General features: G+C 49.8%; 1 protein-coding gene across 3 annotated transcripts in view; it reads right to left on the minus strand.

Moving 5' to 3' along the window:
• LOC144828247 (sulfite oxidase-like) overlaps window positions 1-16,073 on the minus strand; it is a 393,607-nt gene that overhangs the window by 274,673 nt on the left and 102,861 nt on the right. The window contains exon 1 of one of the 3 annotated variants that reach the window (XM_078686328.1): window positions 98-178. The exons of the other annotated variants lie outside the window; for them this stretch is intronic. The gene's annotated coding sequence lies outside the window, so the exon portion shown is untranslated. Of the gene's footprint in view, window positions 1-97; window positions 179-16,073 lie in introns of those variants that run through there. 3 annotated transcript variants of the gene reach the window in all.

Consider the following 16,073-nt stretch of genomic DNA (forward strand, 5'->3'; position numbering starts at 1 on the left):
GCTTCTATCAACTCCCGGAAATCCGTCCTTTTAGTCGCTCCTTTAAGGCAAACTGCGCAAACAAAGTAAAGAAACGAGCACTTCGAGTTGTAAATACCTCCCAGTGCCGTGTCCGTTGTGTCCTGACGCCGCCGCTGTCGCTTCCGCCACTCGCTGGTCTGGCGCTTATCGGCTGCTTCTGCTCTAGTCCAGGCGCCAGCAGGATGCGGCAGGCGCCGCCTCCCGGCACAGCCAATCTCAGGGCTCGGGAGGCCCCGAACTCCCGGCCACAACCGGCTCTGCAACCCCGGGCAGAGGTGACCGCACAGGCAGTGCTCCAGGACCCTGCGCGCCCAAGCTCAAGGCTCCGCCAAAGTCTGACTGAAGGCTGCCCCCCGACATGGACAAAAGGCCATTGTCGGACTTGCGTAACAAATGGCCCCGGACATCAAAATAAAAGAGGCCTCCAGTAGCAAATCGAATAGCTAAAAAAAAGTCCCACATTTGGAAACTGGAACAATTTCGAACTTGTAAAGACATGCTATACAGGTGCTTCCCAAAATATGGGTTACTGTGTGCATTTGCGCTCGCTGTAGGGAAATCAACAATAAAACCGGCGAACAATACCATAAAACAGAACCACAAACAGCCAAACAAAGGCCCACACAGTGAACTTCCAGACTAGCCAGGGCAGCAGTCTAGAAAAAATAGATAACATTGGGAGACTAACCAAGTTCGGCAGTGTGCAAGTGGCATTGTTCCGCATGACATCAGAGGAAGTGGCATCCCCAAACCCATGACCTTACATGAAGTGACGTGAGATCTCAAGTCCTCACATTTGTTGAGCAGGTCTACAATAAGCACATTTGAGTAAATTACAATATTTATCAAATTAGATTTTGCGTTGGAGTTGTGCCAAAAAGTAAAGCAACCCCGCCACAAAATCTGGGCCTCAACTTATACATTCAGGGCCACATTTATGACCTGATTTGCGTCACTCTTGCACCATGCAACGTGGTGCAAGAGTGACATAAACCATGAGTCATATTTTTGAAGCCATGCAAAGGCACTTTGCGTGGCTGCAAAAATATGGAGTAAAGCAACCCAGCGCAAATCGCTACACTCTCAATTGTGCAAACAAGGCGGAGTTGAACCCAAGGCTGCTCTTAAGCAATGCCGCTTCATAGACAGACTGATGGCTACTCTAAAGCTCAGTGCTCTAGAACACAAGAATGCTCCAGAGCTCAAAGGCAAGCTGTTTTGTAACTTGACATAGGAATGTTTTAGTTCGCCAGTCCACTCAGACTTTCCACCGATGGTCTCTCTTGACAGACAGGAGAGGACCACTGCCTTGTATCAAACCCTTGGTACCCTCCCAGAACCCGCCGGCAGTAACAGATACATACTGGTCATCATAGACTATGCTACCCTGTACTAAGCAGCAGTATTTGTGTTAGGAAGCAAAGTGTAGGTAGCCAAAGTAATGATAGTAGTTATTGAAAAAGTGGACTCTGCTGCTGGTGTTGTCAAACACAGATCTCCATTTCCGAGCAAAGTGACACACACAACTTCTGGCATGCTTGTTGGTACGTAGTTTGCCTAGCAGTAGCACCCCACCAACCCAAATAAAATGTTTCACGTAGCACTACAGCTCTATAGAAAGTAAATAGTAAGAAAGGTGTGGACCCCCCCACCTGTTCCTTACCTAAGCTGAGGGTACCCCCAATGACATAGTGTATCAACCCATATGACTTAAAGGACCCTCTTGAATTGAACAGCGAGTTGGTAGGTGCAGTACCCCATCCATAAAGCATTTGGGGCCAGATGTAGGTGGGCCAATACCGGTCAGTAACGGCCAGAATTACCAAATTTCGGCCGTTACCGACCGGTATTGGGCATTTGGGATGTAGGGGGCCCTAAATTGCAAATTCGGTAATTTACCGATTCGGTATTTTAAGGAATCGGTAAATTACCGATTCCTTAAAATACCATATCGGTAAATTACCGAATTTGAAATGTAGGGAGCACTCAAATTAGTGCTTTCCCCTTTTTGGGATTCGTTATTTACCACCAACTGCAAGTTGGTGGTAAATAACGGAAAAAAAACAAAAAGCAATTTTATTCAAATTGCTTCAGTGCCATGTTGCAGACATACATGCCCTTAGGGCATGTATGTCTCTAACATGTGCACCCATACACAAATGAGGGGTGCAACAGGGTGTGAAAGTGACACCCTGCCACCCTTCAATGTATTCCCCCTTTGACCGAACCGGTATTTACCGATTCGGTAATTTACATTCATTCCTACGGGCCTCCAGGCCCATAGGAATGAATGGCAAGTACCGAATCTGTAAATACCGATTCGGTAATTACCGAATCATAACGATTCGGTAAATATTACCGAATTATTAGCTACATCCCATTTATCTATTCTTAAATACCGAATCGGTATGATTCGGTATTTAAGAATAGGTAAATTGAGATTACCTACATCTGGCTCTTGATCTCCAATATCCTAATCTTTAGGCAGAGGATCAAAGAATACAGTTAAATGGCTAAACCTGGCCTCGGTGAAGCCAGAGAGTGACAGCGCACTGTTATCACCTGCATGCAGAGCTCCCTTCGGCAACCTGGTGTTTGAAAACGCAGGATGAAAAAGATCAATTACGCATTCCTGCAAAACATGAAGCAGTCCTATTAAGACAGAAAGGATTTTACAGAGAGTGGGTCAGTTCTGGGAATGGTAAGGCTGTAGATTTTGTCAAACTTTGGGGCGAGACCCACTGGTGAGTCCCAAGCCAATTTTTGGTGGGTTACGAAAGTTCAAGCAATAAAGATGGTTTTAAAATTCTGTATTTATCTTGTCACATTTGATTTTCCCAAAAGGCCGGTCAAATGTCAGGCTATGCCTTCTGACAAATTGCTGCTTACTTATTTTATATGGAGCTTGGTGTTTACAAACCCCTCTAACTGTGGAACCAGAGAAAGAAAAGTAAAGTGAATTATGTGTCCATTTTTCTGGGGTACAGGGCGTGTGAAAGGAAAGGCTGTAAAATTGCAATTTTTGTAACACACCACACAATGCAAATACCAGTAAATTAACTGTACAAATTCAGAGTTGGGACAGCAAAAACAAAGCTTTTTTTGTAAGTTTAAAGTGTGATAGAATTTTTTTTTAAAATAGTATCAAAACAAATTGCGACACTTTACTTCGTGATGCATAAATGATGAACACTGCTAATAAAGACATCTTAAAATCAGCCCTAGGAAGCTACCCCCAGTGGAAGCTCTTGCAGATCGCATCAACGCTAGAACTAACAGCAACAAGGAAATCTTTGCCACCATCAAATATTTTACTGCACCTCATGCTACCTCAAGCAATAACGGCCCCTCACAAGATCTTTGCAACAAGCTCTCAGAATTCTCCTGTAACAAAATCACCTCCAGATCCAGCAACTTCGATCCTCAACCTGACCCCATCACTGTTGCAACTCAACGTCCCATCACAGTCAATGAACGAGCCAGGACCTTGTGGCCTGCCGACATGACTGTTGAAAGAGCAGCTACCATGAAGACCATCCACTCGGGGGCTCCATCTGACCCTTGTCCCCACCACACCTTCACCAAAGGACTAACAACCATTCTCAACGTCTGCAATGACTCAGCTGCATTTGCAGACATCTGTAAACATCCCACCGTCATGCCTCTCAAAAAAGCATCCGCTAACCCAGCCTACTTTCCAGCTGTAGACAAATCTCCCTCCTACCACAGCCAGTAAAGTTCTTAGAGAAACAAATCAACTGATGTCTCACCAATCTCCTCAGCAGACACCACTTTCTCAAAGCCATGTAGTCCAGATTCAGGCCCAACCTCAGTACGACATCCGTATGATTTGTGAACGATGAGACACAGCAGCTCAATTCTCTTGGACCTCTCCACAGCATTTGACACAGCCTGACACCCATCTTAACCATCCTCATCTAGCATCTACACGAGCTTCTAAAACTGTGCGCTGGCAGTGGATCCCCACTTGCCTATCCTGGAGGCACTCAGCATCCAAATTGCCTGGTTCTGCTCCAAAACTCTTTTTGAAAAAACAATTTTTAATGATGACTCAAAGGATAGTTTTCACATTTTGTTGTTGTCTTATTCAGAACACTCCGGTATTGGTTATATGCAGTTGAAAACCTTTTTGAAAATGTCACTTTTGATGCTCGTTAATTCATCAAACACATCCAATAGGGGGGCGTGGCCAAGATGGCGGCGGAGTAGGACGTACTTTTAGTCCCCTCCGGCGCCCGGCCCTACAAAGCATTGTCCAGCGGCGGCCCCCGAAATCCCCCTGGGCTGTGTGTCGCTCCGGAGCCCTTTCAGAGTGGCGGCCAGCGGTGGTGTAACTCCCGAGGATTTCTGTGCCGGTGGTTGTGAGTCCGGAGACGGCGGCGGTGCCCGAGGCCTGAGCGGCGCTGCAAACTGGGGAGTCGGACGGCGGTCGGGAAGCTCTGGTGGTGCTCGGCGGCCAGTGACGGGCGGGGGCACCTGAGCTTCCCTAAAGGCGCTGCGAGGGGCCGAGCAGCGACGAGGGAAAACCTGCCTGGCACCGGGACCCTGAGCCCCGGGAGGGGGCGGGGCCTATAGCCCGCGAACACCTGGTGCTGCAGCGCGACCGTTGGACTAATCGAGGCCGGGGATTGAGGCCTGGTCCGGGAGACGGTCTGCGCTGCTTCCCGGGACCCGCTCCTTTGCATAGCGGCCCGGAATATAACCTGACGTTGGGACGGCCTCGAGGAGAAAACGCTCGGCCCCCGCAGTGGTGTGTAGCGGCAGACAATAGGTGGAGCACTACGAGACCCCTGCTTGGACCCGGAGGTACCTGGTCGGCTTGACCCGGTTGCTGGTGACTGGGGGGTGGCGCATCTGTGCCGGGCACCGCTACAGGAGAGAGGCAGGCACGCCGATCAGCCGGGGGACCGATGTAGGGACGCTGTGGCTGATTGGAGAGGCAGTGAGACCCCTGGCAGATGGTCTACCTGGCAGCCGGGACCCCGAGAGACGAGCCGGTCCAGTGAGCAGCGTTCGGGGCCACGGCCGGGCCTGGAGGCGGGCCTGCGAGACGCGGAGGGAGCGATTTGATCAGACCTCAAGGCCAGTGGGCCTAGCTGGCGCTGCGTCATCGGGCGGGCCTGTTATCATTACACCGTCATACGCCTATCTCCTGGCGTGCATCTCCGCGGTGTTGGACCCCCGGGGACTAAAGGCCTGAGACACCTAGTTATTCTTGGACATTGAGGTACCGGGGGACGACTGGTGACCTTGGGCAGTGTTCCGGCCTGATCCTAGAGGCGGGCTCTGGCGAGCTCCGCTCCCCTGCGCGACGCTCTTTCGACTTGCCGCAGGCGAAGAACTGGGACAGCGATGGCCTCTAACCACTGCAAGGTAAAAACTGGCAAGGAGGGGACGGCTAAGAACTCCCAGGCCCCGGCCTCCCCAGGCCCTAGTGCATCTCTGGGGAGGTCTGATGATGAGGCCCCGGCCACTAAGGCCTTCATGAAGGAACTCTTCACCTCCATCAAAGAAGATATATCCGAGCTCCGAGCCCAGCTGACTTCCGATCTCCGCGAGGTGCGGAGAGATGTCGACGGTCTTGGGGAAAGAGTGGCCACTCTGGAAGATCACGACCTCAGTATGGCCAATGATGTCCATTTGCTGCAACAGGACGTGCTCCGTCTCATGGAACAGAACATAGACCTGCAGGCCCACGCTGAAGACCTGGAGAATTGTTCCCGCCGGAACAACATCCGCATTTGAGCGGTTCCGTGGGATGGTGAAGCGGGAGACCTCCGAGAATATGTGCAGGCGCTCTTTCTTCAAATCCTAGACGAGGAGGACTTGCAGGAAATCAGGATGGATCGGGTACATAGAGTGGGGCTGCCCAGGCGGAATGGGGGTCCTCCTCCTGACATACTGGTATGTGTACACGATTTCCAAGTCAAGGAACGAATCCTGAGGAAGGCACGGGACATTCCCTCCCTGCAATTCCGGGACCATCGCCCTCAGCTTTACCAGGACTTGGCAGCAACGACGCTCCAGAAGAGGCGCGAGTTTCGTCCGGTCACTACCTATGTACGAGAACATAACATCTCCTACTCCTGGGGCCACCCTTTCCGCATAATCTTCCGATGGCAGAATAGATTGGCGCAGATTCGGTCTCTTCGGGAGGCGAAGGAGCTCCTGGGGATTGAGGACGAGGCCCCTGCACCTGACCGTCGCAGTCCTTCGCCACGGAGAAGACGCCGTTCCTCGTCTTGGCACAGGGTGGGCCTGGACGTGAACCGCAGGAGGCCTGATCGCACGACTAGCCTACAGGAGGGAGCGCAGTGGCGTCTGTGGCCTCTGTCACACTGACGTCGTCACAGCAAAGCTCTGGGGCGGCCTGATCTTCGGGCAGCAGGCCTTGGTGCCGGAGGGGCACGCACACTCAGGTAACGGGGCTATGAATGTACTTTTGGAGAAGACACCCCGATCTTCGGCCTTGGGAGATCCGATGTTGGGTCCCCGTCTACGCCCCCTGAGAGATTTCGTTCAGGGTATGTTTACTTCAAGATTCTGTTTGCTTTTCTCCTGGGTCGTTGGGGAGTTGGGGGGGGGGCGGGGGTGAGGGCGGGAGGGGGGGTGGGGGGCGGTTTGGTTGGGGAAGGTGTCTGGGTGGGGGTGGTGACGACGAATGGCTGGTTGTTATCGGAAAGGATTGTCTGCAGGTTATGTGCTACTGGTCTTGGGTGGCATCTGTCACTCCGTGCTGTGCCCTGGGGAGCAGTTTCCAGTCTGGGAGCAGGAGCGGAGGGAGGTTTAGGAGGGACCAGTCCCGGGGTGAGCTGGGAGGGACGCCTGATGTGCGAGAGAACTGGAGATGTTTGTTCTGGGGAGTTTGGGGACTCCTGGATCTTGCTACTGTGGAGCAGGCGGGCTTGATGTCTCTGCATGCCTCTTAGCGTGGGCACTTGGAATGTGAAGGGCCTTAACTCCCCGCAGAAACGCCAAAAGCTATGGAAATATCTGCTGGATCATCATCTAGATGTCGGGGGCCTCCAGGAGACCCATCTAGCGCGTAGGGATGAGCTCCGGCTCCGACATAAGCAGTATCCCCTCATCTATAGGTCTTCCGCTCCTACTAAACACAGGGGGGGTGGCTCTTCTATTTAGGACTTCCATCCAATTCCAGCCTTTGGGAGTGAGTTGTGACAAAGATGGCAGGTGGTTGATGGTCAAGGGGGTGCTTCTTGGACGCCTATGTACATTTGTGGTAGTATATGTGCCCAATGCCCAGGAAAATACCTTTTTCCAGGACCTACTGGATAGGATGGGAGGCTTTGTAGAGGGTCATCTAGTTGTCATGGGGGACTTTAATATGGTATGGGATCAGGCCTTAGATAGCTCCCGAGCCCAGAGGACGGATTCTGTTGTTTTCTCCGCCGCGACTAAAGACAAGATGGAGGAGTTGGGACTCCTAGATGGCTGGCGTGCAATCCACACACAGACTAGGGACTATACGTTTTTCTCCCATGTACATCACACCTATTCCCGCATAGATTATGTATTTTTGAGCCAGGCGCTCAGAGGAGATGTCCGCGATTCTAAGATTTTTCCGCTCTCTGTCTCGGATCATAGCCTGTTGGTACTCCAGCTGCAGTGGTCAGTGAGGGGGGAAGGATATCGGAAGTGGTACTTCCCGGCGGCGCTTGTGCGGGATGACACCTCATGTAAGGAATTAAGGAAAGCCATTAGGGAGTTCTTGACGCTCAACCCGAGTTCGGACACTTCTGTGTTCAACACCTGGGATGCCTGTAAGGCCTCCCTGAGGGGCACTTGCATAGGACATAATGCGGCTCTTAACCGCTTGCGTAGGGTAGAACGGGAGAAAATGGAGGCTGAGCTTGAGGGACTGGAGCGGGCCCACAAGCTGAACCCCTCTCGCGCGACACTTCGACCTCTGTCGGCTGTTAGGGGGAAGCTGAAGGCGCACTACAACAATCGCTCTGAGTTTACCCTCCTACGACTGCGTCGAGGATCGTACGCTCAGGGGAACAAAGTGGGCCGCCATCTGGCTCGCCAGCTTCGTGAGAAAAGAGAGAAGGAATATATAGGGGGAATCCGGGACTCGGGAGGCTCGATACATCACAGGGACGGTGACAAGGCGGATATCTTTGGCCGGTTCTATGCGGCGCTTTATAAAGGTGACTCGCTCGACTCGGGAGCGCAAGAGGCATTTTTGTGGAGCCTCCCCCTCCCGCAGGTTTCTATTAGTAGTAACGAACAACTAACGGCCCCCTTTACTAGGGAAGAGGTGCTCGCGGCGATCAAGGCCTTGAAACCCAATAAGGCCCCTGGCCCAGATGGGTATACCGCCTCTTTCTACCAGTCGTTTGCATCTGAGCTTGTCGACTGCCTGGTCTCTCTTTTCAATGAAATGGCTGCCGCTGGGGAGACCTCTGGCACTATGGCCGAGGCCATGATCACCGTGATCCCCAAACAGGGGAAGGATCTCTCCAGTTGTGCCTCATACCGTCCTATAGCCCTGTTGAATGTGGACGCCAAGTTGTACTCCTCTATCATCGCCCGCCGGTTGCAGGATCTGATGCCGGCCATTATACACCCGGACCAATCCGGTTTCATTAAGGGTCGGCAAACCCATGACAACTTGCGGAGGGTGTTGCACCTGATAGAGAAAGCTTCCAGATTCCGCATTCCGGCTGTACTGGTGGGTTTGGATGCAGAAAAGGCGTTCGACCGGGTCGACTGGGGATTCCTGTTTCGCACTCTGTCCGCCTTTGGATTTTCCCACCAGTTCCTCACGATGATTCGGGCGAATTATAATCAACCTACCTCGAGGGTGCTAATTAACGGCCATCAGTCGGCTAGTTTTCCTCACTCCAGAGGTACGAGACAGGGATGCCCCCTTTCTCCTCTCCTCTTTGCCTTGAGTATCGAACCCCTGGCGCTGGCGATCCGGGAGAATGAACGAATCAAGGGCCTACCCTTCACGGAGGGAACAGCACAAAATATCCCTTTTTGCAGACGACGTCCTGTTGTCCTTAGGAGATCCCACTCAATCCCTACCACCTATCCACGAGGAGCTCTCCCGGTTTGAAGCAGTGGCGGGCTTCAGGGTCAACTTCGACAAATCGCATATCCTGAACCTAACCTTGTCCCCTGCGGAAGTAGACCGGGTGCGCTTATTGACGACCCTGTCATGGACTCCCACCTCTCTGATGTATCTGGGGGTGCGCCTAACACCTACTGTAGGTTCCCTATTTGCGGCTAACTTTCCCCCCCTGCTAGCTTCGATACGAAGTGATCTGGATCGGTGGAAGCCACAATTCCTTTCGTGGCTCGGCAGGATACATGCTCTTAAAATGGTCCTCCCTAAATTTCTATATCTTTTCCAAGCCCTCCCTATACCTATGGACATGGATTTCTTCCGCCGATTACGGACGATGATGCTGAAATTTGTCTGGCAGGGTGGCCGGGCTCGTATACCCTTTACGACACTTCGCCGGCCGAGGGGGGAGGGAGGGGTTGGGCTTCCTGGCATGCTTCTATACTATAAAGCTGCGCAGTTGCGGGTGATAGTGGAATGGTCCCAGCAGCTTTCAGAGAAACACTGGCTGCATATGGACAGGGCCGTGGCGGGGAGGTCGATTTGGGATTTGATCTGGAAGCCCAAAGTGGACCGACCGAAGAATGCTTACATTAGCACCCCCACTAGCACGGTTCTGAAGGTATGGGACTCGGTCGCTTCCGACGACCGTTGGACCACATTCCCGTCCCCCTTCACCCCCATCCACTTCAATCCGGCCTTTCCACCGGCCTTACAGGAGGGACCCTTTCGGCAGTGGCGTGAGGGCGGATGTCGAGCACTTACGCACTTGTTTCATGGGAGCGTTCCCCTCACATTCCACAACTGCATGCGCGATTATGGACTTCCGGTCACAGAGCGCTTTCACCATGCCCAGCTTCTTCACTGGGCGACCTCGGCGGGAATTGGCGAGGCCACTACGCGTCCGCTTTCCCCTTTCGAGTCCTTCCTGCTTCGCACATCTGCGATGCGGGGGGCAATCTCCTTCTTGTATGGACTGCTTCTGAACACTGCGGTCGCCCCGCGCCCTCGGTACATGGAGCAGTGGGAGGTTCTCCTGGATCGAGACGTCTCTGATACAGAATGGAAGCACCTCTGGAAGTATATAGCTGCGCACAACCACTCCGTGCACCTTAGGGAAGCCCATTTGAAAACCATGTATGATTGGTATTTATATCCGTCCAAACTTCACCGCATATTCCCTACATCTTCGGATAGATGCTGGAGGGGTTGTGGCCTACTGGGAGACTTCCACCATATTTGGTGGGATTGCCCAATCATTCGCCCCTTCTGGACGGAGATACTCTCCCACATCAAGGAGATATTGGGATATCCGATCTCAGATTCAGTGGCCCATGTGCTACTGGGTCTCCGGGATCCACTGTTGGAACATCAGACTAAGGCAGACAAGCGCATTCAATGGCTATGCTTAGGGGCAGCTAAGCTTACATTGGCAGCGGCGTGGAAGAAACCGCATGCCCCGGCTGTATCATTGTGGCACGCGAGGCTATGGGGACTTTTGAGCATGGAGAGAATGGCGGACATCTTCTTGGGCGATTTTAAGAATTTCTTATTTCGTTGGGGGCCTCTAGTTCGTTTCTTGTCATCTGGACTGCCATCTGCGGTATGCCCGCCCACACTACGTGCACTACACTTGTTTCAAGTATGAACGGAATGCATGACGGCCCAGCTTAATACGATGTGAGAGTGTCTGTGTCGTCACCACTGGGGGAGGGTGGGGGGTGGGAGGGGAACCAGTTGGGGTCCGGTTTGTGTTCATTGTTGCGACTCTGTTTAGCTCCCGGGGACTCAGGGCTTCTATATCGCCCAGCACCCATCTTCTGCCGCTCTCGGATTGCTTACGAACTCTACACTGCGAACTTTTGAGAAGGCACTAGACTTACGGCTGAACCTTATTTGATGGGGCCTCTACCCTTCTTGGTCGCTTACTGCTTTTATTTCCAATGCGTGTTTCATTTCCCCTGTGTGGGATTTGTGGCGGAGTTGTCGCCTATTTCTTTTTCTTTGTCCCCCTTCTTTCCCTTCCCACTCTATCTTTTCTGGAAAACTTTGAATAAAAAACACGTTTTACAAAAAAAAACACATCCAATAAATCCAAACAAATAAATGTCCAATATCCAATGCATTTCAGTGAGAATCTATTAGCACCAGAACCTGCATGAGCTTGTCATCTGCTACTTCATGGAGAGAATACAAGCTGTCAGCCTGGCACCTTACTATTCGGAAGACCACAAATTCCCTTGCGAAGTGCCTCAAGGCTCATTGCTCAACTCCACCCTCTTTAATACACAAACGATCGCTCTGCCAAGGTCGTCTGCGGACACATCATCATCATCTTCTCCTACACCGACGACACACAACTCATACTCTCCCTTTCGGACAAGACCCCAAACACAAGAAAAAAGTTCACGCGTGCATGACCAAAGTCATTAACTGGATGAAAGCTAACAGTCTTAAGCTCAACACCGACAAGGCAGAAGTAATGGACTGTGGCAAGAATTCCTCATCATGGGACTCAAATTGGTGGTCGGCTGAACTCAGACACACACCCTGCACCTATGCCAGGAATCTCAGAGAATAATCAACAGCAAACGGGACATGATCGCACAAATACACAGCATCACTGTATCCTGCTTACACACCCTGAAGATGCTCAGGAAGATAAACAAGAAAAAAGCTGTTACAACACACCTAGGGCCAGATGTAGGTAGCCCTTTACCGGTCGGAATCGGCCGAAAATACAGATTTTCGGCCGTTTCCGACCGGTAAAGGGCTATGGAGATGTAGGGGCTCAAAAAACGGACATATTCGGTAATTTTACCGAATCGGTAATTTTACCGAATCGGTAAAATTACAGAATCGGTAAATTTACCGATTCTGTAAATTTTACCTATTTGGTAAAATTACCATTCGGTAAAATTACCGAATATGCATTTTGAGATGTAGGTAGCACTTTGAACAGTGCTACAGGCCTGTCAGGATTCGGTATTTACCGTGTAATACAATTGCATGGTAAATACCGAATCCCTGTGTACATGCACATCTGTGCATGTACACCTGTGCCATGTGGCACACCGACATGCCCTAAGGGCATGTATGTGTGCCACATGGCGCACAAGCCAGTTACAGGGGTACAACAGGGTGTCAAAGTGACACCCTGTCCCCCTTAGCAATTCGGTACTTTACCGATTCGGTAAATACCGTGTGGAAAATAGAATATTATCATTATGTATGTCCCATTAATACACCCTCTTTCTCGTCCCGAGCTCAACACGACGGTAACTAGAAAACACGGGCACATAAACGTAAGGTTGCACGCAAACACTTCTCTTCCTCAAATTGCAACTGCACATTCTTATGGTCAAACTGATTCCGAGAAACGAGCCCCCGTTGTAACCACCCCCGCTTATGGTCAGGCCGATTCTGAGAAATAAGCCCCCGTTTACCAAGCCACGACAACCAATTCCGAGAAACAAGCTCCTGTTTGCTAAACACATGACACCAGACGTCCTGTCACGACCATTTCTCTATTTCTTATCTAAGGAACCAGCCTAGGGTTATTTCTCAACACTATACCTTTCCGTGACTTCCTCATAATTATGACACAGTTACGTCGCTACTGCCATGATCTCTGTATGATTGCCACATTTTTCGTATTCGTAACTGAACATTACTCAAGGGAAGCTCCTTCCTCTTTTTTGTGTATAATTGCCATGCTTTCTGTGATTAAAGTAGAGACCATTCCCGAGCCTCCTTAGGTGACGGAGCTCTCCCTTAACTCGAGTTACTGAATAAAGACCCTGAATTCTAACCACCACGGACTCTGCTCTTCATGCTTGACCTTATTGATATTATAGAAATTACGATCAAGGTAAATTACTAAAATATTTACCACAGCAAATTGGCGCCCGAACAGGAACTTCCCTTTCTCCCCACACGCCGGTGATGCGGACCCGAACCTGTCTCTCCAGACACCGACGGACTTCCACGTGCACACTGCAGGGTGTTCCTGCATGAACTCCTTCGTGTCGAAGAGGGACCGTGCCGCGGCCTAGCCATCCACACGAGGCGGTGAGGACGACAGCGGAAGTCTCGACCCAGAGCCCGAACATTGTGAAGTTGCCGAGTCCGAGGTCTTCAGAACCCCGACCAGTCCCTGATCAAGAGCGCAGCACAACAAGTCCAGTGACCTGGTTTCCAAGGTCTTCAAGTTCTCTGCACCTCGGTGAGTACTGCTGGGGGTGTATCAAGACGGGTTCTGATTTTTCAGAGCACGGTCAAGACGGGTTCTGATTTTTCAGAGCACGGTCAAGACGGGTTCTAGGTTTCTAGAAAACCGTATGTTTGTACTCTGATACTCGGGGTATATCAAGTTATCAAGTGTAAATTTTTGTTTTATTTATTGACGAAAATGCCTTTGTTTTCCAAATTGTGTAAACTGGGTACCCGGAAAGGGTTACTGGAACAATCTGTACCAGTCCCCCCGAAGGATACTCCTGGTTACTTCATGTATATGAAATATGGAATTGGTGCCATCTTGTATTTGGATCTTTGGGAAGGTTACACTAAAGATTTAGAAATTGCGATTAGATGGCCAAAGAGTGGCACATGGGATTTGAATTGTATCATGGTGGTTGAAAAGAAATGTTGGGAAAAGAAAGCAAGACCCTCGATGTTAGAGAGTGTCGAAATATGGCGAAAGGAAGCACATCGAAGGGAACAGAAAGAACAAGGGAAAGTGGAGAAAGCAAAGAGAATGTCAGAAGAAAGTAGGATGAGAAAGTTACAGGATCAGAATAATGATATTTGTTTCGAACAAGAGAAAAGGGAAATCTCGGCCTCTGTGACGGGTATATATCCAGTCCTCGCGCAAAAGACAGGGTCCGATGGTAGTTCAGACCCTAATATTCCCACAGCACCTCCACGTCCTAAGGTTCCTTTTGTGCCCGAAGACTTCATTACCACCTATTTAATGAAACCACCTCCTGCTTATACTAATCAAATAACAGCCAGACGAGTAGTTACCCAGACGGAACCCATCCCTGACACTTCGGGTGGTGTTCTACCTATGTTAGAATGTGAATATGACCCTACTTCAGGGGAAGGTCCACAAGCAGATGTCTCCTACTGCTTACGGGAAGCTCTAGAAAGCATACGGGAGGTAAAGAATATCACAAATTGCCTAAATAAAATTTACGAGGCTCTCCGAACAGGAGAAAATTTAGAAGTCCTACAAGAGACCTTATAGACCTATCGCTCATAGAAAATACCTCTCACGATTTATGATTACCTGCTTCATCCGCATGATCTCAAGTGCTGGAAAGAAGGTTCCCGACGACCTACTTCAGCTAGATCAAGCAGTAGTAGCGGGAAATTATAATAAAATAAAAGAAATAGATCACTTCATTCCTCTCTTTACTAGTAAGGTTTCTGACTCTCACCAGAAAGATGCCCTTACCCAGGAGACCGAGAATGAGGGTACAGACGAAGACAGGGAAGAAGGAGCTGCTTTTCACGAAGCAGTATGTTCCCGTATCCCTCGCTCCCTAGGTAGCGGACAACTCAGGAATAAGACTAAAAAATTGTCAGCTTCCTCAGATAAATTGTTCCAACAAACGCAGGAAGCCTTGGATGATTGGATGGACGACGAGCCTCCACTCACCACACAAGAAAAAGAACTCGCTCGATCAAGCGCTCAGTGGTTGTCTCAAAACTCCATATATGGCCCTGACATAGTTGCTCAAATGTTTTTATCACTCCCTATGACATCTCAAAGATTAGCCAGCATATATATGGTTCAGCACCTCATTACCTTGTACGAAGACACTGGCTACCCGCCCAAAATGTTACGTCCTCTCTTACGGGGTTGTCTAGAAGGGAGGTGGGTGGCAAGGGGACAAGAATTCCTCAATATTTTCCTGGATCAGCGACAACGCTATGTCCAATGCTTTTCTGATATATATGACTCAAATTCTCCGCAGTACGGCCAAGGTCAATTTCCCCTTCGAGAAGTACACGCTGTCATAGATTCTGCAGGAAAACTACAACAGACATTTGTCTATACTCCCTTGAAAAAATTAGAGATATTAGAAATGAAGAAAATGGTCCCTTCTCATGAAAAAGATCCTACAGGGTTCCATAGGGAACTCAAAGATATCCTTCAAATGGGCTCCGTTACTTATAAGGACCTCAATATTCTCCTCAAAGTCCTGCTACCTCAAGGAACATACGACAAACTAAAAGGAAAAAATTGGGAGGTTGAAGGGAAAAAGGTAGCATGGGCAGATTTAGAGAAAGAAGACACTACTCGTGATCCTGGACAAGGCCTGGGACCTCTAGTTCTGGAACTCCCTCGCCTTCTTCCAAAAATACTCTCTCAGTTGTTGACCACTAAGAAAGAAGATTGGGATGCTATCTCTGCATGCAAACAAAAACCAGACGAGGATGTAGGGGACTATTATACAAGATTAGAGAAATGTCTTCTTATCAATAGCGGCCTCTCCTCAGGTGGAGACACCTATAGTCGATTATTTGTCTCGAAATTTGTAGAAAATGTTTACCTATGATTAAAAATAGAGTATTAAAGGTTGAAAGCACTTGGCAAGCTAGTTCCCCTTCACAAGCACTTCAGTTGCTCCAGTATCATCAGAACAAGATTAGGGACGAACAAGAACAGGAGAAAAGAAGGACAAAAGACACTAAAATGAAGGTATTGGTAGCGCAGACTAATACAATTCCTCAGACCCATAAGCAAACTCCAGTATCACAAGAAAGGGTTACCTGTAACTATTGCAAAAAGCCTGGTCATTTTGTACATGACTGTCCAGTCTTACAACACAATATTGCTACTGGAAAGACACAACCTCGCACCTATACCACTCGTCCCTCTGCTCCAACATCAGCTACTTCAGCTGATACTAAGTTAGCCACACAACTC

Source organism: Lissotriton helveticus, chromosome 1_1, assembly GCF_964261635.1.
Source record: "Lissotriton helveticus chromosome 1_1, aLisHel1.1, whole genome shotgun sequence".
In the NCBI taxonomy this organism is placed as follows: domain Eukaryota; kingdom Metazoa; phylum Chordata; class Amphibia; order Caudata; family Salamandridae; genus Lissotriton; species Lissotriton helveticus.